The following is a 22,151-nucleotide window of genomic DNA, read 5'->3' as shown; positions in this document are numbered from 1 at the left end:
GGCTCGTTTAAAGGTCACTTTTGACTTTTAGGATTGCTACTTCCAATAGGTGGCGCTAGAGTTCGTCTCCTTCTCTGGAGAGACAATTTAAAACTCATGAACAAACACTGCTAAAAAGCAGCACAAATGCGAGGTGTGAACATATCTCAAAAGAGCAAAAACTTTCAAAATTGTTACAAAAATACCAACATGGTAGTGCAGCCTTTAGTAGAGACTATGACTTTTGCTTTTAGTAGATATTGTTTATTGACATTAGGGTATGTGTCCACGATCAGGGTTATGTGACGTTCAGGGGGAGGGTATTTTCTCTGTGTTCTCCTGCGCAGGAAGCTCAAGCATCTCCATATGTGAAATTGACATGCTGCTGATAGCAAATCTGCAAAAACCCCCCCACAATAGGCAAATTTGTACGTATAAATCCCATCCACTGTGCTACACAGCATTTTGGGCACAGTACACTCATTTTTACTGTTTCTTAGGCTATGTTCACATTTCCATTTTTTTGCATCAGTCACCTGCGTTGTTTGACGCTTGTGACCGATGCATTGTACAACAGGTGACAAGAATTGTCATAAGAAAGCGGATTCCGTTGGTGAAATGCTTTCAGTATAAAAACGAGAGAGAGAGCGATTAGCTGATTGCTCTCAAAAGCCGGCCGCCGGGAGATCAGCTGATTGTTCACAATAGCCGGCCGCCAGGAGATCTGCTGATCGTTCACAATAGCCGGCCGCCGGGAGATCAGCTGATCGTTCACAGAAGCCGGCCCACGGGAGATCAGCTGATCATTCACAGAAGCCGGGCGATCAGCTGATCGTTCGGCCGCCGAGAGACATTGATTTGAATGATTAAACACAAGATCTGAGCATGCGCAGTGAAAACAAAAGGATTCCACTGCTCAAAAAACGTTACATGCTGCGTTCCTGCCGCCCGACAGTCAATCGTTCCACGACTGATCAGTAGGACGGCGGATGCAACGCAAGGGCATCAGTCGCAATCCGCCGCTCATACAAGTCTATTAGAAACAACGGAATCCGCCAAATGGATTGCGTTGTTTATCAGAGCGGCGGATTGTGACTGATCCTAAACAACGGAAATGTGAACATAGCCTTAGGGCCGCTTTACATGCTACGACATCGCTAGCAATTGCTAGCGATGTCGAGCGCGATAGCACCCGCTCCCGTTGTACGGCTGATATGTGGTGACCGCTGCCGTAACGAACATTATCGCTACGGTAGCATCACACGCACATACCTGCTCTGCGACGTCGCTGTGACTGCTGAACAATCCCTCCCTCAAGGGGGAGGTGCGTTTGGCGTCACAGCGACGTCACTAAGCACGTGCCAAATCAATGCGGAGGGGTGGAGATGAGCGGGACGAACTTCCCGCCCACCTCCTTCCTTCCTCATTGCTGGCGGGACGCAGGTAAGATGAGGTTCCTTGTTCCTGTGGTGTCACACGTAGCGATGTGTGCTGCCGCAGGAGCGACAAACAACATTGTACATGCAGCAGCACCGATAATTGGGAATAGGGGGGGATGTCACCGATTTAGCGATTTTGAATGTTTTTGCAATGATTCAAAATCGCTAATAGGTGTCACACACAACGACATCGCTAACGCGGCCGGATGTGCGTCACAAAATCCGTGACCCCAACGACATCGCTTTAGCGAACTCGTAGCCAGGGCTGTGGAGTCGGAGTCGGAGTCGTGGAGTCGGAGTCGGAGTCGGAGTCGGAGCTCATTTTGGTGGAGTCGGAGTCGGTATAAAATGCACCGACTCCGACTCCTAAAATATATAATAAATTGGGGACAGGAGTGCAATGCAGAATGTGCTGAATATTTTACTAAATAACAACATTTAGTATAATGCTTATATTTAAGTGAAAAATTTATTGTAGTACAATGTGAACATCAGACATTTAATTGTTTTTATGATACAATAATCAAGATATTTGGATAGAACATAAAATATTTATTGGAATACAACTTTAGAACACAAAAAAAACTAATAAATTGTAAATATGTAATATATATAATATATATATATATACAGTGTATATACACACACACACAAGATATATATGTAATCTACTGTATATTACATAGTGTATTACATATTTACAATTTATTACAGTTTTTTGTGTTCTAAAGTTGTATTCCAATAAATATATTTTATGTTCTATCCAAATATCTTGATTATTGTATCATAAAAATTATTAAATGTCTGATGTTCACATACACATATTCATGTACTACAATAAATTTTTCACCTAACTATAAGCAATATATGTAGGAGTCGGAGTCGGAGCCGGAGTCGGAGTCGGAGCCGGAGCCGGAGTCGGAGTCGGTGCAAGAGAATTTGAGGAGTCGGAGTCGGAGTCGGAGTCGAAGGTTTGGCTTACCGACTCCACAGCCCTGCTCGTAGCATGTAAAGCCACCTTTAGTCCCAATCTGATCTCTCCAGGATAACATGCTGCCCTGATCCAAACAGTTTTTTCAGTTTTGATTATCCTCTTGTTGCACTTTTGCAGCACTGATCATCCGAGCTGAGGCACGTTTCACACTCTGTAGACATATCTATAGAGAATGCAGATGTATAGATTCTTTCCAGGGCTTCTTTCTATACTTGGTCCTCACCACTCATCCCCTGCCTAATAAGGTTGGTTTCCTCTCCTTCATATCAACAGCGCGATGCCCGAGTTCTTACAGTGTGCAGCCGTGCAGCCGCTGTACAAACAACGTGAGCTCACGGAAACCGTACATGTATCAATCTACTCACTTTATTTTTAATTTTATTAAAGGAGGTAGAGGTGATCCCCGGGTTACAAGCTAGATAGCTTCTGTGGGTTTGTAGTTGTAACAGGTACAGGCCCGGGAAATATACATATTGTTTTTTTTTTTAACAATATACATTGCTCACCTCTCCATCCACCTCGCTGCCCGCTGTTCCTCGACTCTGCACCGCCACTTGCTGCGTCTCTGGCGCACATCTTGACAATGCAATCTTACGATACGCAGTGACCTCCCAGGTCTGCATTCTGCCACAAGTCCTGGGCAAACAGTGAAGAGGCTGGTGATGTGGCACATGCCGGAGGAAGAGGAGGACTGGACAGTGAGCAGCAGGGTGGCCGCAGAGGTGAGGTATGAGTTTGTCATACGTTTTTGTGTTGTTTTTTTTTTCTTTTACATCTTACGTTTTGTAAACTATTAGGGTATGTTCACACGATCAGGATTCGCTGCGTCCTGGACACGGCAGATCCTGACCTGTGGGGCTGTGAGTGTCTTCCGCAGGAGGTTGCAGCTGTGAGTGCCCACGATCCTGGCTCAGGCAGTTGCGATCTCGCTCTTCTGTTCTCCCTGCGGAGAACGCTTGTGACTCCGCAGCAAAGAATTGACATGCTCGCGAAGCCACACCGCAGGTCAGTTTTCACTGTGGGCCGTACACACACAGTGGGCATGGGATTTCTATAAATCCCTGCCACTATGCTTGTACTGTACAACACAGCGTTTTGGATGAATCCTGCAGAATCATGCTGCGTCCATAATTCTGTGAACACTGATCATGGGCACGCAGCCTTAGTCGTAAATAAGCCACATCTTCATAACCCAGTGACTGTATTCCCTTTTAAAGGTTTTAAAGGACCCCATATACATTAATGTCAGCAGGACGTATTGGACACCTAATATACTGTATATAGAGACCTCTTGAATCTCCCCTAAAAGGTGAAGTGGAGCGCTAAGGATCGATTTTGTTAAATTACAGCACTCAATCCTTTTGTTTTACCTGGTGATAAGCCATTGACTGTCGTATCTAGCATGTCCTTACTCCACATATAGCGGATCGAGCACGTGTATGGGGTGGTCAGACAAAGGTGGTTATGACTGCATTCTGAAGGTGTATAATGAGCACCTTAAGGCCCTGTGCGCACTGGAAAACTGAATTTTCTTAAGAAAATTCCGCAGGGTCTGAAAGATTACCGCACCCGCGGTAAAAAAATGCGGCAAACCGCACCCGAAAACTGCATGCAGTTTGCTGCGGTTTTACCTCAGTATTGTTTGCGGTATTGCCGCGTGCGGGTTGGTACATGTGTTTTAATGCATTCAATGCAATAAAGCACATTGAAAAGAAAAAAAAAAGTTCCTTCTGAGATAGATAGTAGATAGAGGGATAGATAGAGGACAGATCACTGCATTTCTCCCGAGCGGTAATGTGTTGTTCACATTACTGGCCGTGGGAAATGCCCTGTGGTTACCTCTGCTGTCTCGCTGCTAGGCTGCATTCTGTAGTAGTGTCAGTCGCGGCTGGATGCAAGCATCGCAGGATGTGGATTACGCTGGAGCTGTGTGTTTCGGAGGGGTTAATAAAGGGGTGAAACTGGCTTTTTTGTGTTTTATTTAAAATAAAGGATTTTTTGGTGTGTGTGTTTTCTTACTGGTTGATCATGTCAGCTGTCTCATAGACGCTACCATGATCAAGCCTGGACTTAAATGGCAGCGATCCGCTGCCATTTAACTTATTACCTGGGTTGCCACTGCATCACGGCAATCTGGAAGAGCCGAGGACACTCCGGGACTGCCGCATAATGGATGCGACAGTCCCGGGGCAGCTGCGGGCTGATATTCTCGGCTGCGGGAGGTGGGGCATTAACCCTGGCCCTCTCCCTCCCCAGCCTGAGAATACCGGGCCGCCGCTGTGTGCTTACCTCAGCTGGACGGTAAAAATACAGCGGAGCCCACGTGTTTTTTTCTTTTTCTATATGACCGTTTGATTTGTATGTGTATTCTATATGTCTGTGTGTGAGTGTGATCTGTGTGTGTATTGTATATCTGTGATGTGTGTGTGTTTACTCTGCTCCGCTTCCTCTTCCTGTAATGACATCACTTCCCTGCAAACCACAGGCAGCGATGTACATTACCGCAGGTAAACCGCGAAATACCGGAGGGAATAACGCAGGAAAACGCAGTGAACTGCACAGAATTTGCTGCCTGCGTTATTCCCTGCGGGATTTCACAATTACATTACAGTCAGTGGAGTGAAATCCCGCAGCGATGTGCGGAAAAGAATTGACATGCAATTGTTTTTGCTGTGGAAATACCGCAGCAAAACATGCAGCTGTCAAAATCCGCATAGTGCGCACAGCATTTTTTTTTCCCATAGATTTTGCTGGTGAATTACTGCAGAGATGTTATGAACATAACATGCAGCGACACATGCAGCAAAACCGCAGCAAAAAACGGCAAGTGCGCACAGGGCCTAAGGGTGGAAAGTCTGCCAAAGTGCTGTCCATAAGGAGTCTATCTACATGTGGTTTGCGCAGCATGAAACTTTAAAAAGTGAGGCCCACAATGATTCCAGAAGAAATGGGATTTTGGTTCTGCCTAATTTTGTTGATGCACAATATTGTAAAGATGATATTGGTTGGTTTTAATGGCTGTCTAATGGGGCCTCTTGCCTCTGCCCTGACAGATGAGGGGGGTGAAGGAGCACAGAACTCCCCAATATAGCTTTTTTTTAAAAAAAAATTTTTATTAAAAAAAAAAAAATGTTTTGAGTACAGTAGTATGTACCCCAAATTGAGGTCCTTTTAAAGTAAATGCATCATTAGGGGTTAACCCTATAAATGCGCTGCTGGGATGAGTGGCAGTGTGGCATGTTCGGATTAAACTTTATTTTTATTGCCTGTGATTGACTGCAGCGGTCAGGTGACTTCAGCAGCATGTCATCAGAAAGACATCTGATGATTCACTGCTCAAGTCAACTGACCTCTGCAGCCAATCACAGGCCGCAGCGGTGCTGGTGGATCACTGACTCCTTCATGTTTCAGCTCAGACCAACCTGTGCTAGATCCAGTGGAGTGCCCTTAGGCAAGTATCAATATTAGTTTATTTTTTACTGATTGTATCCCCTGGAAAACTTTTTTTTTTTTTTTGCCTGGAAATCCCTTAAAACTTTAAAGGCATTGTCCCATCCCATTATGTACAGCACCATGGAATCAATGGTGCTCTATAAATAAATATTATTAATAATAATTAGTAATAATCAGGGACATTCATGGCACATCCACAGGATACACCATAAAGATACAATGGATGCCGTCTGGAATGGAGAGGTGACGGTGCACGTTTCCCCATTTATGTCTATGGGAACGCTGAAAACTGCAGCACCTCTCAGTGATGGCTTCTATAGAATTATGTGTATAGTTATGTTATTCTTATACGGTGCTCAGTGAAGTAAGCACATCCTTGGAAATCAAGGGCCAGGTTTGTTTTCGTTTTTTATGGACGCTGCTTAACCTTCCTGTTTCTTTTGGTTTCAGGTTCTGAGAGAAGCCGTCTGGATTTGGTTGACTTCAAAAGTAAACCATTGTAAGTAAAGTTTCCCCAGAATTGACCTGTGTGACGTTTGTTACAGTGTAACGGGAGTCTGTCCGATCTGAGATCTGTCTCCTCCGTATCGGGAGTAAGAGATGATGAATGGGCCCCGCCATACTACCTGAGAGACCGGCATCCATGCTGACCCACTTTATATTTCCAGTCCATGAAAAGAGAAATACACTCTGTTGCAATGTACCTACATTTTTATGTTCTGGAATAATTTGGGTCAACCTTCTACATTTTAAGGAGCTTTTTAGGATTCGAGGTGTACAAGAAGCTTGTTACTTTCCCTGGCATAAATACTGATTTTGCAGATATTCCTATCCATCAGTTTATAATAGGGGATGTGTAGGCCGCCATTTGATAGGTTTATCCCTTGGTTCTACAAAAGCTTTAGGCAGTGGCTCTCACCCCTCCAGTAAATGACTGCTATCTATGTAATTGTTTTTGACCCCTCTCACTTGGCAGCTAAGATGCAAAACTTTTTTTTTCTAGATAACAAGGGTACACACTACAAAGCATTAGCTAATATAAAGCTGAGTGTGTGTGTGTGTCTGCTAAAGGAATCTGCACCGTCTCATTTACATTCCCGAAATTTTGCGCAGACGCCTCATGTGACCCAGGGAACGTCGTAGATTGTTTTGACAGGAAAATTTAACCCCGCGCTTTACAGTTACTCTCTTAAAAACCTGCCTCCATTAAAGTAAATAGAGCCTGGAACTACTGGTTTTAATAGCAGCCGTGATTGGTTGCTATAGGAACAAACAGGGCTGTGGAGTCGGAGTCGGAGCTCATTTTGGTGGAGTCGGAGTCGGTATAAAATGCACCGACTCCGACTCCTAAAATATATAATAAATTGGGGACAGGAGTGCAATGCAGAATGTGCTGAATATTTTACTAAATAACAACATTTAGTATAATGCTTATATTTAAGTGAAAAATTTATTGTAGTACAATGTGAACATCAGACATTTAATTGTTTTTATGATACAATAATCAAGATATTTGGATAGAACATAAAATATTTATTGGAATACAACTTTAGAACACAAAAAAACTAATAAATTGTAAATATGTAATATATATAATATATATATATATATACAGTGTATATACACACACACAAGATATAGATGTAATCTACTGTATATTACATAGTGTATTACATATTTACAATTTATTACAGTTTTTTGTGTTCTAAAGTTGTATTCCAATAAATATATTTTATGTTCTATCCAAATATCTTGATTATTGTATCATAAAAATTATTAAATGTCTGATGTTCACATACACATATTCATGTACTACAATAAATTTTTCACCTAACTATAAGCAATATATGTAGGAGTCGGAGTCGGAGTCGGAGTCGGAGTCGGAGTCGGAGTCGGAGTCGGAGTCGGAGTCGGAGTCGGAGTCGGAGTCGGAGTCGGAGCCGGAGCCGGAGTCGGAGTCGGAGCCGGAGCCGGAGCCGGAGCCGGAGCCGGAGCCGGAGCCGGTGCAAGAGAATTTGAGGAGTCGGAGTCGGAGTCGAAGGTTTGGCTTACCGACTCCACAGCCCTGGGAACAAAAGACATTAATAGTATAAGAAGCTTATGTGTGAGGTAATAAGATGTCGGTGGAGAGACAGAGAGACAGACAGACTGTGACAGAGACAGACGGTGAAAGACAGACAGAGACAGACGGGGAAAGAGACAGGCACAGAGATACAGACAGACAGACAAGGAAAGAGACAGACAGAGAGACAACGACACACAGACAAACTGGGAGAGAGACAGAAAGACAGTTACTATCCCGGGCAACGCCGGGTACTACAGCTAGTACTTTATAATTGACACCTTTTTGACCAGGGTGCGCAACCTGCGGCCCGGGGACACCTATACCTGTAGTGCCATTTTGTGCATCCCCCAGCCATCTCAGACTCCTGTGCTCAGTAACTCATAAACTATGATCATCTTGACTCCTTTTTTTCCCCAGAGTGTTGAATAAGGGAGGAAAAGACCCTCTTTGTCTACAATGGTGTAAGTTTCAGAAATGGACCCCCCACCCCCATTTATTAATTATAGAATATTTAGTACTCTAGATACGCTGGATGAAGGCAACATGCTTCAAATAAGAAGCTGAATCGTTGCATGTATCTGAGTGAATAAAATCCACGGCTTACACTTATTTCCATTGGATAGCGGCTCCTTTTGTTTTATTACTGTCTATATGTATCTCAGGACCCCCTCAAATTATATCCAGCACTTGGGAGGGATGTAATCAGTCACATAATTTGACAGTCAGACCAAAAGAGGTTGTGCACGTCGGCTTTAGACCATCCATAGACGATGTAGATTTCATTAAAAGGGCTTTCAGCCCAGTGAATGTTTTCTGCCAGCTGTGCATCACGTGTGTGTGTGTGTGTGTGTGTTATGCACACTGTTGGGATTAGGCTCCGTTTGGTGGGTTGAGCGGATGTCACATGACCTTCATTTGGGATTTGCATCACATGTTGCCTTAGTTCTCTATTGAGAGGTGTAGGAAGCGAACCTAGTCGGTAAAGGTAAGAGAATCTCATGGCAGGCAGCGTGGAAGGGGACAATGTGCAGATAGTTGGGATTTTCCAAGCTGCACTCAGATGAGCGGCCCCAGAAAACATCTTTTAAGAAAGCAATGGCTGCAACTTCCCTAACTTGGCAAAACTTTTTATGCACTTATATGTGCCGCATATTAAGGAACCGACTGTATCTAGACCTCTTTCCAGTATATGAAAGGGGCTGTATGGTCATCTTTAGCCTCTGTACATCCCTCATTCATGTACTGTACTTGGCTACCTCCAACAGTCCCAGAGTCCAAAGTTAAATTCCCCTCCCCTCCTTTTTTTTTTTTTCTTTAGTGTGGTGAGAAAATCTGTAATCTCTCCTGTGGAGCAGCTTAGGACCTGCTGACATCACATTACTTACCGACTGCAGAGCTATGATTGATAGTACAGTGGAACCTCGCTTAACCAGTAACCCAGTTAAGGAGAATTTCGCTTAACAAGCAAAGCTTTATGTAAATTTGTAACTCTGTTTACGAGCAAGCCTTGCCGTACGAGCAAAATCCTCACCGCACACACTTCCGGTTCCGTACATCCACCGCGCTCTAACTCGCTCTTGCAGTCCACACAAACACACACAAGCACGCACACATACAGTATTATGCTCACCTTACCTTCCGTTCCACCGCCGGTCTCATGGTTCTTGTAGTCCGCCGGTACATCGCGCCGTCCTCGTGGTGAACTACAAGACCCAGGAAGCCGGTGATGGAACGGAAGGTAAGGGGAGCATAATATGTGTACCTTCAGTTCCATTGCCGGCCTCCTGGGTCCTGTAGTTCGCCGCTCCACTCCAGGCTGTGCATAGGCAACCATAGCGACGAAGCAGGAACTTCCTGTCACCGCTACTCAAAGGCAGCGCGCTGGCCAATCAGAGGCAAGCGTCTCCTGCCTTTGACGTCAGCGCTCTGGCAGCGGAAGTTCCTCTCTCGTCGTTATGGTAACCCGATACACAGCCAGTACCGGAGAACAGCAAGTCCCAGGAGACCGGCGATGGAATGGAAGGTACGGTGAGCATAATGTGTACCTTCCTTTCCATCGCCGGCCTCCTGGGTCCTGTAGTTTGCCGCTCCAGGATGTGTATCGGTAACCATCGGCGACGAGGCAGGAACTTCTGCTGTCAGATGCTACTCAAAGGCAGCGCGCTGAGCAATCAGAGGCTCCTGCCTTTGATGTCAGCGCTCTGGGTGCAGAAGTTCTCCCTCGTCGTCATGGTAACCCGATACACAGCCCATACTACTGAACAGCAAGTCCCAGCAGTCCGGCGATGGAACGGAAGGTAAGGTGAGCATAGTGTGTGCGTGTGAGTTTGTGTGTATGTGTGTGGAATGGCACAATAGGGGACCAGGATGGGACATTTAATAACCAGTTGTGGAACGAATTGTCTGCATTGCAATGATTTCCTATGGTAAATTTTGCTTTGATGAACGAGTAACTTGGTTTACAAGCACACTCCCAGAACGGATTGTTCTCGTTAACCAAGGTTCCACTGTACTCTTAATCGACGACGCTAGAATAAAAATGTGCTGTGTACAAAAAGATCTTCTCTTGGAGGGGATCAACCATGTGAATTGAACACTGCCTTAGGATACGTGCCCATGATCAGGACTCACTGCGTCCTGACGTGGCGGCTCCTGACCTGAGGGGCCCTGAGTCCCCTCTGTAGGAGAACATAGGAGACCGCAGCTGCTCGTGCCCATGATCGGGGTTCAGTGCGCTGTGGTCTGTCGCTTGTGTTCTCCTTTCGAAGGACGCATTTGACTCCGCAACAAAGAATTGACTTGCTGCGGCCTCAGCCGCACCACAAGTCAGTTTTCGCTGCAGAGTCGCACACGCACAGGGGGCAGGAGATTTTTTTTAGAAATCCCATCCACTATGCTTGTACTGTACAACGCAGCGTTTTGGACCCAGTGAAAACACGCTGCATCCAAAACACTGCATACACTGATCGTGGGCACACACCCTCAGAGCGGGTTCATGTAGCCAAGCTAAGGGTATGTGCCCATTTGTGTGCAGATTTTCTGCTCTAAAAACTGTATGTTTTGGCAGGAAAGAATAAGCACGTTTTTTATCACGTTTTTGTGGGGGGGTTTATGTGTTTTTTTTTTTTTCCCCTGAATTTTTAAGTAATGGCGATCATGTTGGTTCCGGTGCTGTACCCCGCGATCGCCGTCGGGTCTCCGGCTGATGTTACAGCCAGGACCCGGCTCTCACTGCGAGCTTGCGCTGCTTCCAGCAGCTTAACCCCCTGATTGCTGCAATCAATGCAATTGCAGTATTCACAAGGCAGGGAGAGGGATCACTTACCTCTCCCTGGCGATCGGGTCCCTGTACCTGGGTTGTCACCATGGCAACCCTGGGTTGTCACCATGGCAACCCTGGGTTGTCACCATGGCAACCCTGGGTTGTCACCATGGCAACCCTGGGTTGTCACCATGGCAACCCTGGGTTGTCACCATGGCAACCCTGGGTTGTCACCATGGCAACCCTGGGTTGTCACCATGGCAACCCTGGGTTGTCACCATGGCAACCCTGGGTTGTCACCATGGCAACCCTGGGTTGTCACCATGGCAACCCTGGGTTACTGCGCTACAGAGAGCCTTGCACACCATGTCAGATGCTTGGTGTGTGAGCTGAAGTGTCAGTCCCGCGAGTGCATCCCTGACAGATATAATCCACTGCAGTGATCAAGCTCAAACACTGCAGTGGATTATATCCGCAGGAACAAAAGCAAAAACAATTGACATGCTGCATATATTTTCTGCACCAAAATCTGCAAAGAAAAAATCTGCAACATGTGCACAGCAAGTCAGGATTCTCATAGACTTTGCTGGGTTGCGGTTTTCCTATTCGTATTGATTAAAATCTACACAATAAAACGCAGCATGGGCACACAGCCTACCGTTCAGGCAAGTCATACCTGTGTCTGGCTCGGTCAGCGTTGCGGCTGCAGGAGCTTATTGCTATAACAGACCAGACCAGTGCATGCTTTCTCCCCCCCCCCCCTCCACCCTCCACAAACCATCAGTGTGTATGAGAAATCACTTGTTCCCATTGTCATCACACAGAAACCCTTAAATCATGCTTCGCCTTCTGGGGAAACCCTACCCTGACTCCTTCCTCAAAGGATGTTTGCGCATGTGGGGTTAGCGCAGTAATGCTGTTCTCACCAGGATTAGCTGCCCTGTGCCGAGCATTTGTAAGCAGGAAAAGATCCATTGTCACCTCTGCTGCAAAACTGATGCTTTCTGCTTAGTAGATTCTGGGCCGCAGACAACTGTTTTGGAAAAGGTGCAGAATGTTATAGTTCTGTCGTGAAATTCAGCTGGCCGGTGAAATAAGACGCTTTAGGCTATGTGGCCACGGGACAGTGTACCTGCGGATTTTGCCGTGGAAAACCTGCGGATTTATCTGGATTTTCTAGATAAATCTGCAGGTTTCAGCATGTACAGACACTCCCCATGTTATCCTATGGGACATGGAGAGTGTCTGTGTCCATGCTGTGGTATGTGCGGCTGTGGATTTCCCGCAGCCGCACATAACTGCATGGCAATTATTCATGCAGAATTACCTGCGGAAAGCCCGCTCCTCCACTATGGAGATAGAGGCCGGGACTTCCGCAGGTAAGCCGCATGAATGTCCGCAGGTTTACCGCAGATATTTCGCTGGAATCCCGCAGCAATGGATAGCTGCGGATTCCGGGGAGCTGCTGCAGGAAACCTGTGGTCATACCTGCGGATATATCTGCAGGTACATAGTCCCGTGGGCACATAGCCTTAGACTGAAATAATATTGAAGTAAGAGTAACCTGTAGCTACTCTGTTAGCGGTTTTTTTTTTTGTTTTTTTTTTACCCCGTCATTAAATGGTTATTTCAGTTTTTCACCTTGTGTCTCTAGTTCAGAGATCTCCAACCCTTGTGACCTTGAGAGCCCCATTCAGCTCTGAAAGAGGGTTGCAAGCCACATCCAACTCCCACGTCCCATACAGTAGTGACTCCTCCAAGAGCCTCCATTAGCAAAATCTAAAATCACACCGAGGCATTACACCAAGATCCAAAGATCTGCTCTTCTATGTGGGGCAGCTAACAAAAGTCACCATCTGGAGACCTGCTCTTCATAGCTGTTTGCTAGTCCTGGTGCTTATGCACCAAGCTGGATGACAGCCATGGGCACGCGAGCCACAGGTTGGGGACCCCTGCTCTAGTTTGAGTAGAGTGATGGCCACATGTGTTGCCTCCTCATTTACTTTCTTTATGGGACAGCTAGAAATAGCTGAACACTATACTCTGCTATCTTCTGCAGTCTCATAGAGATTAAAGGCCGTCTGTCACAAAATTAATATATCACAATCTGGAAGTAGCATAAAATAGAGGCAGAGAGCCTGATTCCTGCACTTCCTCACTTAGTGGACTATTTGCTTTAGTTTTTATAACATCACTCATTTTATGTGCTGCAGCTCTGCTAGTCCTCTCAGTTATGAGCTCTGTCTACCCTCCCTTCCCTATCACTGATTAACAGCCTCCAGCCTATACTGTACATAGGGAGAAATCTGCTAATTAGTGGTATAGCGCAGTGGTATCCAGAGGTTAATGAATATCAAGGACTACATTGCAGGAGCTCATAACTGAGAAGACTAAAGGTACCGTCACACTAAGCAACATCGCTGCTGAGGCACAACTTGCTAGCGATGTTGGTGTGTGTGACATCCAGCAACAACCCGGCCCCTGCTGTGAGGTCGTTGGTTGTTGCTGAATGTCCTGGGCCATTTTTTAGTTGTTGCTGTCTCGCTGTGAAGCGCACATCGCTGTGTGTGACAGCGACAGAGCAACAACTGAAGGTGCAGGCAGCAGGGAGCCGGCTTCTGCAGACGCTGGTAACCAATGTATATATCGGGTAACCAAGAAGCCCTTTCCTTGGTTACCCGATATTTACCTTCGTTACCAGCGTCCGCCACTCTCACGCTGCCATTGCCGGCTCCCTGCACACGTAGCCGGAGTACACATCGGGTAATTAACCCGATATGTACTGTGGCTAGGAGTGCAGGGAACAGGGAGACTGCACTGGCAGTGTGAGAGCGGCGGACGCTGGTAACGAAGGTAAATATCAGGTAACCAAGGGAAGGGCTTCTTGGTTACCCGATGTTTACCGTGGTTACCAGCGTCCGCAGAAGCCGGCTCCCTGCTGCCTGCACACGTAGCACAGTACACATAGGGTAATTAACCCGATGTGTACTGTGGCTATGTGTGCAGTGAGCCAGCGCTAAGCGGTGTGTGCTGGTAACCAAGGAAAATATCGGGTTGGTTACCCGATATTTACCTTAGTTACCAAGCGCAGCATGCTTCCACGTGTAGTAACGCTCCAGCGATCCCTGCCAGGTCAGGTTGCTGGTGGGATCGCTGGAGCGCTGCTTAGTGTGACCTCTCACCAGCGACCTCCTAGAAACTTACCAGCGATCCCTATCAGGTTGTATCGTTGTTGGGATCGCTGGTAAGTTGTTTAGTGTGGCTGGGCCTTAACAGAGCCGCAGCAGATAAACTGAGTAAGAAGCTGATAAAGTGAAACTCTGCTGGAACAAAGGTCTGTTAGGCTATGTGCGCACAGTGCGTTTTTCGCTGCGTTTTTGCACGTTTTTCGGGTGCGTTTTTGGCCTCAAAACTGCAGGACTTTGCTTCCCCAGCAAAGTCTGAGTTTTCATTTTTGCTGTCCGCACACATCTGTTTTTTTTGCTTGCGTTTTTGAGTTAAAAAAAAATGGACATGTTAGTTCTTTCCTGCGTTTTTCTGCGTTTTCCCCCCATACAATGCATTGGAAAAACGCAGCAAAACGCAGAGATCAAAAACGCAGCAAAACACAGCCAAAAACGCACCAAATCGCGGCAAAAACGCATGCGTTTTTTGATGCGTTTTTTCGACGCAGGTGCGTTTTTGTGCGTTTTTAGCGGCCAAAAACGCACAAAAACGCAGCGTCAAAAAGACGCAGTGTGCGAACCTAGCCTTATTCTCAAATGGGGTTGTAAACATCTAATGACTAATTATCATTAAATCAGTACAAATGTGTGGCTATTTCTCCATTCATCCTGGAGATACAAGTTCCCGGTTCCGGCAGTTTGTGGGAGCTTCAGTAGCTGGTCCACACGAGCGCTTTAGTAGTTACTACATATCCTTGTCTAGGTGACAACTTGTAGTACCTGGAATATCTGTAGGGTCGGTTTAATTTGGTCTATGTTCACCTGAGTTAACTGTCATGTAGGTGTATTCAAAGCAGTTAGCTCAGGTCGGGAGAACTAGTGGTCAATGCTTGGTCTCCCAATTTAAGCGTGACCTGTGTCCTAACCTAAATGTTGATGAAGGTCAGTTAGTTGGAACTCCCACTGATCTCCTCAAAACAAATCTGTCAGCAGGTGTTCGCTATTTAGGCCGGAGCCACACGGGGACTAGTGTGATCCTCGCATGACACTCGGCTCACGCTGGTATCACAGCGGGAGCCGAGTGTCATTGTGACTGAGGTCCGATCATGCGATCGGACTAAAGGTGCGTGGGGCGGGCCGGCGCTGAGGAGGGGAGTGCCAACGCTGAGGAGGGGAGGGCCGGCGCTGAGGAGGGGAGGGCCGGCGCTGAGGAGGGGAGGGCTGGCTCTGAAAACGGGGCAGGCCGGCGCTGAGGAGGAGAGGGAAGCATTTCTCTCCCTCTCTCCTCTGTTGCCGGCTATTGCCATTCTCGCCCTGCACTCGTGGTACACCGGTGTACTGCGAGTGCAGTGCGATGTGTCTCTTGCCCCATAGACTTGAATGTGTGCGAGAGAAACAAGGATCGCATTGCACCCGTGGCATGCTGCAACTGTTTTCTCGGTCCGATTAGGGCTGAGAAAATAATCGCTCATGGGTGCTGACACACAGGCTCATATTGGTGCGAGTGGAATGCGATGATTTATCTCATTCCACTCCCTCCGATTTTCATGCCGTGTGGCTTAGGCCTTAGTCTGAGAGCAGCATAATGTAGGGGCAGAGAATTTCTTTACACTGATTTGTCACTTATTTGGCTGTGTGCTGAAGTTTCAATACAATCAGCGTTTTACCTGCAGAAGATTTTCACTGCAGGACTTGTGGAGTGAAAGCTTTGATGAATGAGGTCCTTTGTCCAGAAGTTAAATAGCAGTTGTAGAGTAACTAAACTTTGATATGTACCATATTTTTCGGACTATAAAATGCACTTTTTAACAATAAAACAACAAAAAAGTTTAATAGTCTGGAGGCAGCTTCCTGTGATGGAGGAGAATGCTGACACCGCGCCCTCCCCGATTACAGAGAGCCGCCCTCTCCTCCTGTCTGACCCTGATCTATGTGATCGGTGCAGGGCAAGAGCAGACGCTGCCGGGAGCTGAGGAGTTGAAAGACCTTTCACCTGATTAATTAAAGGACCTTTCATGTCACGTAACTGATCACATTACTTGAAAGGTCCTTGAGTTAACTGTGTGCAAGGTCCTTCAGCTGCACGGCTCCTGCTAAGGCTGCTTTCACACCTCCGGTTTCTGCAATGCGGCACACTCCGGCACTTTGCAGGAAAATCGCAACCGTTTTTTTTTGCTGCCGGTTGCGATTTTCCTGCATAGACTTTAATTAGTGCCGCATTGTGCCGCATGGCCTCATCCGTTCCATCCGGTTTTTGCCGCATGCGGCAGATTTAGCCGATGCGGCGGCCGGATGGAACGTTGCCTGGCACGTTTTTTTCGTGCGGCAAAAAAAAACCGCATCGCGCCGCATTCGGCCGATGCGGCGCATTTTTCAATGCATGCCTATGGCGGCCGGATGCGGCGTGATGCGGCAATAACCGCATCCGGCCGCCGCATGCGGTTTTTGCCACTGCGCATGCTCAGTAGCATGCCGCAAGCGGCAAAAACCGGACTGGCCGCAAAGGAAAAACGTATGCAAAGGATGCGGTGTTTTCACCGCATCCGTTGCATAGCTTGCACAGCCGGATTGAGCCGCAGAGCTCAAGTCGGATGTGTGAAAGCAGCCTTAGGACCACATCAGGAACTGCAAGATGTGGTAATGTATAGTGTGTGTGCTTGCAAATGTGCATGAAGCAGATATGTGTCTAAATGTGTGTATATAATGCAGGGAAAAAAAAGAGGGAATAGGCATGGGATTAAAATATAACTTTTTAGTATATATAAAATAAAAAAGTGAAAATGTGTTTGTTTTTTTGTGCTTGGAATTATTACACTTAGTATTAAGGTATCACATACTGCATGATGATCAATTATATTATCTGTTATGCAACTGTGATCCACTAAAGTTCCAGCATGCAGGGACCAGGGTATTATGTGGCTTTGGAAATCTCCAGCCAAGGTCCCTCTTATCATATAATTGGCAGAGCTAGGGAATGCTAGAATAAAAAGTGGAGTAGTAACTATTGGAATGATCTTCATTATGAGGCAGCTGCATATTGTGATTATACACTGTAGGCAGCTCATGGTATCATAGTTTAATTACCTGCAGCTTATCAGTGATTATTTCTAGTCCTAAGACCCCTATTGATCGCTCAAAAGACCCCCAAACAGAGCACAGCTCAGCAGGCATTACTAAGTGGGGTATTACATAAGTCCAAAACAGCTTACATGCACACTTCATCATAGAATTTTTTCTCAACAAACCATTATTAAATCAAGCAATGGGAACAAGAGATTCATGCGAATAAAATTTTTTTTAATAAGATTTTAATTATACAAAATAAATAACACAAGCAAGAACACTTCCTTGAGGGACTGAAATGCATGCCAAACAATATTTTGTGTTTTTTTTATATATATATATATACTTGATGTGAACAATGTCACATCAAAACTATATTTTTCTTTGTTGCAGACAAATATTAAATATCATAATATATCGCAAAAAAATAAACGTGTAAATATAAAATGCTAGTGAATACCAGCCTGTTAATATCAAATTGGTAAAGCAATGCAAAAACCAATATCCTGTGCGTTTAACACCGTCCGTGCTTAGACAGCATTTTTTTGACCATATAAATCGCTATACTGTTGCTTTAATATAAGGTTCATAGAGTTGATAAATAAAGACCACTAATACCTTGAACAGCTACAATAATCAATCAAAAAGACGCTGGCAGCATACACATCCCTCCACCTCGACAGCCGTTTTGCCACTGGGCTTCTTCCAGGAGGCGTGCCATGGTGGGGAGATACCAGCTTTATATAGTGTGCTTAATCCCAAACACGTTAGCGTCAAAGACTGCAGCTGTGAGAAACCACATACTTCAAATATCAGCGGTGAAAAAAGCTCTAGCGGGCGTGTGCACATCAGATCACTGGTCAGCCCATATATGGTGCACACTGTTGCTAGGCAATGCTGCAAACAATGTTATACACTTCCACGTGGAAGGGTGTTTGTAAATCAAAGGTGGGATCACGGCGCATGAGCGACCCAAGCCGCACCTATCCCGGACCCAGTGGCGGCGCGCATAAGCGCATCGCCGGTGAGACCCGAGGCGCGGCTGGCTCACGCATGCGCACACCCACAAATGATAACATTAGGGAGATGGGTTTACTAAATGGCGCTTGTAGACATTGACACCGAACCCGATCGTGGTCAAACAAAAGTACTAAGTAGGGTGCAGATTAAAAGTAAACATAGGCTTGCAAGAATTTGGCGTGTCTGGCAAATATGAAAACAGTAAGCACAATAATCAGAAACTATGAAAAAGCATATTCAAAGTTTAGTTACTTTTTAGTGATCCTTAGTAGTGTCTGGGGTCCCATTTTCCTGCACCCTCCCCCCACCAATCTTTTCTTCTGATATGTCATCTGATAGGTAAGAAGTTGTTTTAACCTGTGAAAATGTTTTACCACTACATGTGTATTAGAGTGCAGCGCCACACACACTTTTTAAGTTTCTCACTATACTAGAGATCATTGATATTACAAGGTGTACTTATTTCCAGCTTTGTTAGAAGACATCTTTACTTGCGGCAAGTACTTTACAGTGGAACCTCGCTTAACGAGTAACCCGGTGTGCGAGCATTTCGCTATACTAGCAAAGCTTGCTATAAATTTGTAACTCCGTTTACGAGCAAGCTTTGCCGTACGAGCAAAATACTCACCGCACACACTTCCGGTTCCGTACATCCACCACGCTCTAACTTGCTATTGCAGTCCGTACAATCATGCACAAACACACACAAACACGCGCATCATAGTTCGTCAGTACAGGATGTGTATTGGGTAACCATCGCGACGATAGAGGAACTTCCGCTGTTAGCTGCTTCTCAAAGGCTCAAAGGCAGTGCGCAGACCAATCAGAGGCACGCGGCTCCTGCTTTTGACGTCAGCGCTCTGGCAGCGGAAGTTCCTCCCTTGTCGCGATGATTACAAGATACACATCTTGTACCGGCGAACTGCAAGTTCCAGGAGACCGGCAATGGAACGGAAGGTAACGTGAGCATAATGTGTGTGTGTTTGTGCGTGTGTGGAATGACACAATAGGGGACCAGGATGGGACATTTAACAAGTTGTGGAAGGAATTGTCTGCATTACAATGATTTCCTATGGGAAATTTTGCTTTGCTGAACGAGTAACTTGGTTAACAAGCACACTCCCAAAACGGATTGTTCTCGTTAACCAAGGTTCCACTGTATTTGGATAGACTTCTTCTGCTCTACTTTGCGTTGTCCACTTGGTGGCAGTGTAGACCGTAATATGTGCAAGTCTTTCTGCAGCGGAGATTGATCGTCATGTTCTGCCGTTACTGTCAGATGCTCCATGTCTAATTATCAGGCTCTGGTCACATCACTGGTGCTGGATCTGTTCCATCATGGACACCAGTTGCGCTGAATCGCCCTTTATTTGGATGGGTAAGTATTGCTGCAAGACACAAATGTGAACAAAACCTGAAAACTGGCAGAGCTGAACTTAAGGTACACAATTCAATAAATAGTTTGCACCAGAAAAGTGTCTTGAAAAAACGCTGCAAAATCATTGAGCAGCTACGTGTTGAGCAAACATTTTCCAGCTTAGGATGGCTTTACATGCTATGATATCGCTAAAGCGATCTCGTTGGGGTCACGGATTTTGTGACGCACATCTGGCCGCTTTAGCGATGTCGTTGCGTGTGACACCTATGAGCGATTTTGAATCGTCGCAAAAACGTTCAAAAACGCTCATTGGTGACATGCCCCCTTATTCCCAATTATCGTTGCTGCTGCAGGTACGATGTTGTTTGTCGTTCCTGCAGTAGCACACATCGCTACGTGTGACGTCTCTGGAACGACAAACATCTCCTTACCTGCAGCCGCCGGCATTGAGGAAAGAAGGAGGTGGGCGGGATGTTCCGGCCGCTCATCTCCTCCCCTCCTTTTCCATTGGGCGGCGGTTCAGTGACGCTGCTGTGACGTTGCTGTGATGCTGAACGAACCGCCCCCTTAGAAAGGAGGTGGTTTTCCGGTCACAGCGACGTCGCTGCACAGGTATGTGCGTGTGACGCTGCCGTAGCGATCACCACATATCGTGCCACCGATGGGGGCGGGTGCTATCGCACGCGACATCGCTAGCCGATGCTATCGATGTCGCAGCGTGTAAAGCCCGCCTTATGCCACTTTTCAGCCACAGCTTCACCAACTTATTGAAAAGTGGACTTAGATTAGTTTAAAGGGCGTGATTGTGTCAACATATGTCAGAAAATAGGTGTAAATTACGGCAGAACTATACTGCAGAATATAATGCTAGATTCATAACGCTGGCGAACGACCGCTAGCAACTATGCTAAATTTATTTTTTTCTCATTAATGTACACTCTGCACCCCATCTTGACAGAAAAAACAGACATGTAGAAATTTTTGCAAATGTATTAAAGAAGAAAAACTGAAATATCACATGGTCATAAGTATTCAGACCCTCTGCTCAGATGCTCATATTTAAGTCACAAGCTGTCCATCTCCTTGTGATCCTCCTTGAGATGGTTCTACTCCTTCATTGGAGCCCAGCTGTGTTTTATTAAATTGATAGGACTTGATTTGGAAAGGCACACACCTGTCTATATAAAGGCCCTAACACACACACACACACACACACACACACAAAAATCTGTGGCAGATCTGTGGTTGCAGTGAAATTGTGGACAATCAGTGCCAGGTTTGTGGCTGTGTACAAATGGAACAATATGTCCATGATTTCACTGCAACCACAGATCTGCTAAAGATTTATCTGTTTGTGTCAGGGCCTTAAGACCTCACAGCTCACAGTGCATGTCAGACCATATGAGAATCATGAGGTCAAAGGAACTGCCCAAGGAGCTCAGAGATAGAATTGTGGCAAAGCACAGATCTGGCCAAGGTTACAAAAGAATTTCTGCAGTACTCAAGGTTCCTAAGAGCATAGTGGCCTCCATAATCCTTAAATGGAAGCAGTTTGGGACCACCAGAACTCTTCCTAGATCTGGCCGTCCAGCCAAACTGAGCAATTGTGGGAGAAGAGCCTTCGTGAGAGAGGTAAAGAACCCCAAGATCACTGTGGCTGAGCTCCAGAGATGCAGTAGGGAGATGGGAGAAAGTTCCACAAAGTCAACTATCACTGCAGCCCTCCACCAGTTGGGCCTTTATGGAAGAGTGGCCCAATGGAAGCCTCTCCTCTGTGCAAGACATATGAAAGCCCTCATAGAGTTTGCAAAAAAAAAAGAAACACATGAAGGACTCCCAGACTGAGAAATAAGATTCTCTGATCTGATGAGACGAAGATAGAACTCTTTGGTGATAATTCTAAGCAGTATGTGTGGAGAAAACCAGGCATTGCTCGTTACCTGCCCAATACAATCCCAACAGTGAAACATGGTGGTAGCAGCATCATGGTATGGGGGTGTTTTTCAGCTTCAGGGACAGGACGACTGGTTGCAATTGAAGGAAAGATGAATGCGGCCAAATACAGATATTTCCTGGAAGAAAACCTCTTCCAGAGTGCTCTGGACCTCAGACCTGGCCGAAGGTTTATCTTCCAACAACACAATGACCCTAAGCACACAGCTAAAATAACAAAGGAGTGGCTTCAGAACAACTCTGACCATTCTTGACTGACCCAGCCAGAGCCCTGGCCTAAACCCAATTGAGCATCTCTGGAGAGACCTGAAAATGGCTGTCCACCAATGTTCACCATCCAACCTGACGGAACTGGAGAGGATCTGCAAGGAGGAATGGCAG

The 22,151-nt window shown here is 46.1% G+C and overlaps 1 protein-coding gene across 5 annotated transcripts in view; it reads left to right on the top strand.

Moving 5' to 3' along the window:
* The window catches only part of ZNF644 (zinc finger protein 644), a 96,295-nt gene that overhangs the window by 34,085 nt on the left and 40,059 nt on the right, over nucleotides 1-22,151 (top strand). For all 5 annotated transcript variants that reach the window (XM_075322313.1, XM_075322317.1, XM_075322315.1 and 2 more), the window contains exon 2: nucleotides 6,316-6,364. The gene's annotated coding sequence lies outside the window, so the exon portion shown is untranslated. The remainder of the gene's footprint in view (nucleotides 1-6,315; nucleotides 6,365-22,151) is intronic.

The sequence above is a fragment of the Anomaloglossus baeobatrachus genome, chromosome 8 (assembly GCF_048569485.1).
Source record: "Anomaloglossus baeobatrachus isolate aAnoBae1 chromosome 8, aAnoBae1.hap1, whole genome shotgun sequence".
NCBI lineage: Eukaryota > Metazoa > Chordata > Amphibia > Anura > Aromobatidae > Anomaloglossus > Anomaloglossus baeobatrachus.
The sequence above is the reverse complement of the archived record's forward strand: the minus strand, read 5'-3'. Positions and strand labels throughout refer to the sequence as shown.